Here is an 8,615-nt window from a genome sequence, read left to right on the forward strand (position 1 = left end):
ATGCAGAATTATTTAGAACAACCCTGTGCAAACATGTAAATGACTGTATTGAGGCTACTGTGCCTATGAAAAGTAAGCCCAGATCTAATACCAAAAACAAATCACACTGATGGAATCCTTACCTTAACAGGTTATATAACAAAAGAAAAAAGTAATGCAAAACTCAGCAAGAGCAACATCTCATAGAGACAAGAGCCCTCTGATTCAACAAAACAAAAAAAACAAGAGGTCTAATAAAGTCCAACAAGGTCATTTATAAGGATAGAATAGCCACTCAGACTAATGACAGTCACAAAACCTTCTTCAGCTTTGTCAGGAGCCTTAAAGGCAATACTCAGCTGTGTGCAGAACTGGTGATAAATGACATAACCTTCACTGACCAGGGTGACATATCAAACCTGCTGACTGATAACTACCCCTAACTTTCCCACTCCATCAACCCCTGTGAAATCCCTTCTAGCATGTCCACACAACTATAAACAGGGAGCAGGTCCTGGAGGTGATTGCTAATGCCAAACACTGCTTCAGTGAGTACTAAAAATACCTTCAGTTGCCTCCTAAGTAACCTAAAACATGACCTAGCATGATCACTTGAGTCACTCTTCAACTTCTACCTCTAATCAGGTTATATGCCACATGAATGGAGGGTTACAATAATCATCCCTCTTCATAAGGGTGGACCATCAACTGACCCTGTGAACTACAGACCCATCAGTCTGGCAAGTCTAATATGCAAAGCCATGGAACAACTTATCATGGAAATGATCAACAAGGATATTGGGAACCTACAGACACTGGAGCATCCCAGTTTGGATTTGTTAAGGAAAGGTCTTGCCTGCTTAACCTGAAAGACTTCTTTGAGAGGGACACCATGGCTATGGATGAGAGGAAAATGATGCCTATCACCTATCTTGACCTGGGCAAGGTGTTCAGTACAATATTCAATTCCAGTATTGTTGACAAACTCTTAGAACTAGGCATATAGCTGGCTCACAGATAAGACCCAAAAAGTCAGGATCATTGAGACCACCTCTAGTAAGAGTTCAGTTAACAATGGAGTAAACACAGGGCTCAGTACTGGGCCCACTCCTGTTTGGCATCTAGTTTTCAGATGTCAAAACTAATGTCAAAGACTTCTGCCTCATCAAGTTCACAGGTGACTGTAAATTGGGAGCTATCACAGAATCTCCACATGATACCAACATCTTATGAAAGGGTCTAAAACAAACAAATGACTGATGTGAAAGCCAAGGATTAAAACTCATTGCAAAAAATGCATTAAAGTGCCCTTTGGGAAATCGTTCACCCATGCTCATTGATAATACACCGCTCAGAGATGAACTGATAGTTAGGGATCTGGGAACATATGTAGACAGTAATCTTGCATTTACTCAAGATAGTAAGGAATTCATTCTATGTTGCCCAACTCATAAGCAAGGGTATGGCATCCAGGTCCAAGGAAGTAATAGTACCACTCTACTCAACCCTTTCAAACCCATAATTGAGTACTGTGCCCCTTTGACATGTACCTAATCCAGTACTTGCAAAAGCTAGAATACCATCAAAGTTCATCACCAGAAGAATCCAGGGTATGAATAACCTCCCTGTCCTATACAGATCGCCTTAAGGTCCTATCTCTGTATTCAGTCTCCTACTAGATCCAAGGACCTAAACTTTGTACCATAAATAGAACCTGTTGGAATGACTGATATGTGTATCAAAGGATTCCCACTCAGTCTATGGAATAAGCTCCCATCTACATGAAGTAGAGTTCACCCCTGACCTTATTCAAAAGAAACCTTGATCGTTGGATGGAAAAATGCAAATTCACCCTTGGTCTGGCTTTCATGTATCTGATGGACAGCGGCCAAGAGTAAGTAAATTTAATCCCCAACTAACACCCCCCACAAACACACACACACACACACACACACACACACACACACACACACACACACACACATAACCTTTAGCTACATCTTTACTGACATACCTCAACATATAGGTGTCCAAAGAACTCTGGGACAAATATGGGTTGGGTTGCACAGCTAGGCATGTAAAGACCCTGCTGGCCATTAGCCTAGTATGAACCTATGAACCTATTAACTACACTATCTGACACAAAAGAAATAGCTAATATATTAGCTAAAAATCTACTGCAAATTTTACTCCACCCACAGTTATAGCTATCCCACAGGTTCCACAATCCCAGCAAACTCTTTTAATTACTATGGAGCAAGTTCTCTCAGCCTTTTCAAAAACTAAACATACTTCATCCATGGGCCCTGACAACACACCAGGTTGGCTGATTATCAGTGCCAAATGTGGCCTTTCTGAACCCCCTACTTAAACTCTTTAATCTGAGGCTCTCCATTGGTCACATTCCTGAAACAGCTATTATAATGCCATTGAACAAGGATGGCCAACCACAGACCCTGGTAACTCAAGACCCATTAGTCTCACTAGCATAATATGTTTAAAGTGCATGATTTCAGTCTGTTTGTTAGAACTTGCATAACTCCAATGACACAGATACAGGCATCTAACATAGAATAATATTATTTCACTTTTAAAACCAGTTCCTGTAAAAAAATTTCCAAACCTACAGCTCAAGTTCAAATGAATATCAAGATGTGATGAGCTCCCACGTAAATTCCTGTTCCTGCCTATGCAGTCCGTTGTATTTTTAATAAGTAAACTATGCATAATAGGTACAGTATGGCTGTATTTACTATCGATGCAAGATGAATTGCTTGGTCCAGGTCATTCTGCATAACAGAGATTTGACACTCAGGCAAAAAAAAATCTAATGTAGTAATGTTTGTGAAGCTTTTAAAACAAACATGTTAAGCTTTATTTAAAAATAAATCTATCTGGGGTGAGATGTGAAAGTTACATTTTTATGATAGTTTCCTACAGTAATTCTGAGACTAGCAAGTGCGAGTTCTAGAATTATCAAAAAGAAAGTCTGAAAATACAAGAGAACAGAGAAATGGCAAACATTGCTGGTCTCTTTTAATTTTATTTTTTGCACCACCTGATGTATATTTAAGTCTAGATTTTTAGTCATTCGGTCTTCACATTCTTGGACTCCTATTAATGAGTCTCAGAATATCAAATGGTTACTTTATAATGACAGCTTTCCTTTAAAGTGGAAACTGCTCAGTGCCAACCCACACTTATATGAGGAATCAGTAACATGCCTTATTTCATAAGACGAGGAAGAACTGACCCAGCAATATTCCCTACTATCTAAAAGCTGTACATACAGTGTGAAATCAATGGGTTTAACTATCAGTTACAGCTATATGTGATTCTGATGTAGGGTTCAGAAAAAGTTTAATGAGTCAAAGTTTATTGATGAGTACAGTACAAAAAAATGACAAGTTGCCCAACTCGTATATCATTCTATAAAATAGGAAAAAAGTATAACAGCTAGTACTTTGCTAATCCTGTGCAACAGCCCTGGCACCTGCTGTGACACCATCAATCAGCTTTGTATGCAGTGATTCCCCGAGATTCAGCAAGCTCTGCACGGCGTGCAGGAATAGTGCAAGAGCTGCTGCACACAATATGGCTGACGAGCAATCCAGGAACGAGCTCCCGGGACGTGCACGAGCACTCCTACACTATTCCTGCATGGACACAGCTCCTGTATGATAATTACCCCATTTGCTGGTGAAAACCATGCAAATGAGGTGAATTAGTGATCCAGGAAGCAGGCAAGCGTCTGTGCAGGAATAGTGTAACCTGCAGAAATGTATTTGGTTACTAACTGAATAAATTTCTGCAAATTAAAAAACGTAGGCATGACAGCTCAAAAGAAAGTATGTATTCAATGTAGTAGGCATGCCAATTTGGCCATTGGCGTGGAAAATAGTTGCAAAATTATAAAAAATAACTTTTTTTTGTCCAATTTTGGCCGTTTAAGTGTAGGGCAGCGGTGCACAAATGAGATCAGCCTGAAAATAAGGAAGAAAGTTGGAAATAAGCTTTAAACCCAAATCTGCATTCTGCCATAATAGTCAATGGCATGCATAAGACAACAATGCCATGGAATAGTGGTTGCTAAGGGGGAAGGCTGAGTGTCAGTTTTGTAACCATGCATTAGCAGTCAGTTTTATGCAAATGAGAGGATTGATGCTGAATCAGAGATTTCCCCTCAGTGTTAGCTTGCACCCAACTGTGTAGGTGCAGCAACATCATGGTATAAGCATAACAGGTAGATTACCTCATAAGGGGGAGTGTCATGCATGCTGTAAGCTTATTGGAGTTCTGTGGCCCGTGTTTGCCCTTAGCTAAGCACAGCTAAGGAAGGGGTGTGTGTCTGAGGCTGCTTAGCAGTGCTTACATTGCCTAAATGGGTGTGCGTGCAGCACACAGGGTTTTAAACAAAAACAAAAACAAAAAAAATAGGAAATAGCAGCTCTGTTCACATCTGAGCATTAGGTATGCGCACTGTGCCTTGGGGCTTAAACAGGAAGGCGATGGGAAGGGAAAACAGCAGTAGGAAGGCAATCAAGGAGAACTAGCATAGCTGGCAGATGAAATGTAACAGAATCAGCCAATTACACAGGGAGCAGCCCAGCCCAGCACACTACTATAAACTATGCAAACACCTTTCACTCTGTTTTTTCCCACAAACTCTACACCACTGATGTACACAAATGGGGAAATTTTACCTGACAAAACTAACAAAATGATAGGGGCTGCTGTCGCTCTCATACATCAATATGTGGAAGAGGCTGAGGGTGATGAGGATGAGAATGCTGATAACCAACCCACAGTGAGGAGAAGGAGAAGAGTGTACAGACCCAGGTTAACCTACCAGGGGCTATATGAGCTGGAGATAGTGGAGCGCTATAGGGTGGATAGGGACATCCTACAGCAAATTGTTGAGCTGTGCCGGCCACGCCTCACACACAGAACCAACAGAGGGGAACCCATCACAGTGAATACCAAGGTATGTGCAGGCTTAAGAATACTACCACAGGTACCTTCCAAAGGCCAACTGGGAATATCATGGGGATCTCACAGGCATCAGCATCCAGGGTACTCCACCAGTTCCTGGATGCCATGTCAGCACATGCCGGTGAGCACATAAATTTCCTCAACAACTGTGAGGTGTTGACCTGCAATCTGCGTCTGTTCCACCAAATAGCAGAATACCCTGAGATAGTGGGTGCTATAGACTGCACGCACATACACATCAAAGCACCATCCGGTGAGCAGGGTAGGGTTTACATAAACCCCAAGGGCTTCCCCTCCATCAACTGCAAGGTCATGTGCAATGGCCAAGGCATTATCCTGAATGTGTGTGATGGCAGCCCTGGAAGCAATCACGACTCCCACATCTGGCATATGGCACAGCTGTAACAGAGACTTCCCAGTGGGGACATCCCATATGGCCACCTAGTGGGGGATGTTGGTTACGCACTGGAGCCATGGCTGATGACACCCATCAGAAATGCATGTGAGCAAATAAGTATATCTGTTAGTAGTTGATGACATAATACATCACAGTGTAAAACAGTGCATATATTTAAATATCTTGTAACACAACCAGCACAGACACAATAGTTACAGTATCCCACTATATTTCGCCCATTGTGACTCTATATTTTCAACCTATCTACAGATATCCTGCAGAAATAGGTCGCTAGCTGTAGGTGTAGAGCACATAAATATAAATCCTGGACTGGAGTACAACCTACCTGGAGTGGATTCACTCACTCAATACAGAAGGTCATACTGGGCATGCTCTTACACTTAGAGAAATGAAGCCCATGTCTGACAACAACAGTGGACTATACATATCTGTCAGTCGCAGATGTCTGTGCACACACACCACATTGCACACCATTAATGCTTTGCACACACACTGGATAGGAATACTCACACATATCCAAGGCCAACACACTATAATATGTCAAACATACACACACAGAGATGTGGGGAAGACAGAGACAGACAGTGACAGAGAGTTTTCCATCATGAGGCCTGTCCCACTCACTACACATCCAATTGGCCAATATCGCATGATGTGCCGATGTCAATCACTGTAGACATTTGCTTTTAGTAGCCCTCAGTACAAATCAGTATTCATCTAGCATTTGTATTCCCAGTCCTGTCAAATGTAAAGTTGTGTGTGACTGAGTGTTGTGTGTGTGTTTCCAGAGGAATGGTTTGTGGCCCATTCACACACACTGCACTTCTTATTGCCCATGTTACCACTCATGCTGTTGTCAGTCACCTTGAAATAACCCTCTGGCCAAATCTCAGCCCCATAAGCTGCATGGCACTTGTGATAACTGCATAATACTATAGTATAACATACTAGTTAAGTTGTTGTGTCTTTCGGCTTTTCCCGGTTAGGGGTCGCCACAGCGGAACTCCGGTCTGCTAATGATTGGTAGTTGATTTTTACGTGCCGAGTTACCAGCCCTGATGCACAACCTTCAACGAAGGTATGCCCATTCACGCATGTTTCCACGCAGAAGACGCATTAGCTGAGAATCTAATCGGACAGCGTCTTACTGTGAGGCGACAACACTACCGCAGTACCACCACCGCGAGTATAACATACTAGTTAAGTAGGAGTGCTAATCCCAGACATGGCAACTGTGAAACTGTGTGTGTGTGTGTGTATGTGTGTGTGTGTGTGTGTGTGTGTGTGTGTGTGTGTGTGTGTGTGTGTGTGTGTGTATAGTAATGATTTTGAAGTCATTCATACTCACTACACCTCCCAGTGCCCTACTTTAGCACACCTGCTGATGTCATTCACCTTGAAATAACCCTTTGGCCATGTTTCCAGCCATATAAGCTCTGTGGTGCTTGCGATAACTGCGTAATATTGCACTGTAGCAAACTAGTTAGGTAGGAGTGCTAATCCTGATCTTGCCAACTGTGATAATGTGTGTTTCCCTGAGAGAGAGTGTGTGTGTCGCCATTGACACCTGATTTTGTGGACATTCACACTTACTACACTTCCCTTAACCCTCCTTTAGCACTGTTGCTGATGTTACTCACCTTCAAAGATACCTTTGGACAGCTCTGTAATATGTAAACTCTGTGGCATGTGCAATAACTGTATAACACTGTAATAGCAATACATAGTCAGGTAGGGGTTTGAAACCCAATACTGGTAAGTGTGTGTGTGTGTGTGTGTGTGTGTGTGTGTGTGTGTGTGTGTGTGTGTGTGTGTTTGTGTCATTAGTATACTGTGTGCATGTTTAGGTGATTGTGCAATGACAGGATCCATTACAGTGTAGGTTTTGTTACATCATTATATTGAGGACCTATATGTCCCAATGTCCACATTACAAGGCCAACAGTTTTCAAACACTGTAGGGGTTGTTGGAGACAATCCTCAGCCATAAATATCTACAGCCATATGCAATTACAATGGGACAGTATGGATAAGTAAACAATATAGGCAACCGTTATAATACCCAGATACCACTCTCCACCCACGGATCATACACAAACATGCTTGGCTGTTACATACACAAACATGCTTGGCTCTTACTCTCTTACTTTCTTCCTTTCTTACTTTGTCTCGGTCTCTCTTTCTCCCTCTCTGGTGGATGTGGAAAAGTAAATCTGTTTTGCATAGGCAGCAACTTGAGTTTTATAAGTAATGCTCATGATCAGTTGATGGCCTATGCATGAATTGTAGTCCCCCACTATCTAATTGCATGTGGAAAAGCTGCGGTATCATTCCTGTAGCCAATTACATGGAAACACACTCCTATAACTAAGCACTTCATGTGGGTGTTGGCCCTTTTCCATCACTGTGAGCAGGACTTCATGTGGGTGTTTGACAAACAGCATCACAGGGGGTAGTTGGAAATGGTTTACCTTCATAATGCCGATCTCAATATGGTCGACACTGCTTCCGCGAATACCGAAGTGCGAACATCTCAAACGTCGAATTCCACATATCCGAAGGATGAAATCCCGCCCCCTTTTGACCCATGGTAGCACTGGTGTGGAGGTGTGGCACGGCCGGAAATGTCAAAATTCAACATTTATTCGACATTTTAAAAGTTTTGCGGTTCTGGTTTCGTGGAAACGGTTCAACGATGTAGTCGGTCGATCATATGTGATCGACGATATGAAGGTAAACCGTTGGAAATACCTCTTACAACATACACTGTGGAGACAGGCCAACAAACAGGAGGGGGACGTTCCAGACATGGGGACAGAATGTAAGTATTGCTGTTCTACAGTTGAAGCAATGTTGGTTTAACAGGGTTTGTGTGGATATGGCTGTTCTACATGATTTAAAGTCTGGCATGACAGTGTTATATGGTTGAGGAAACACTCACCTGTAGGGCTATCTACATAATGACAAGAGTTTGGAGTCTTACATTTGGTGTGTTACCCACATTTCCTATCTTTAGATATGCAGTAGCATACTCTGATGACTGCAGTCAGTATATGGTGACATCCATGTGAGTTGCTGACTTCATATCCTCTGAAGAGATATGTCACAACAAATCATGTTACACCAGGAATTTTCTCAGCTTATCACAGCAATATGTCAATATTGGCCCTGTGTTTGTGCCTCTGTCCCCCAAGTCTGTCACGCTTTGTCCATATGTCATGCAGTA

Source organism: Protopterus annectens, chromosome 2.part2 (assembly GCF_019279795.1).
Source record: "Protopterus annectens isolate FY-2018-M chromosome 2.part2, PAN1.0, whole genome shotgun sequence".
Classification (NCBI taxonomy): Eukaryota; Metazoa; Chordata; order Ceratodontiformes; family Protopteridae; genus Protopterus; species Protopterus annectens.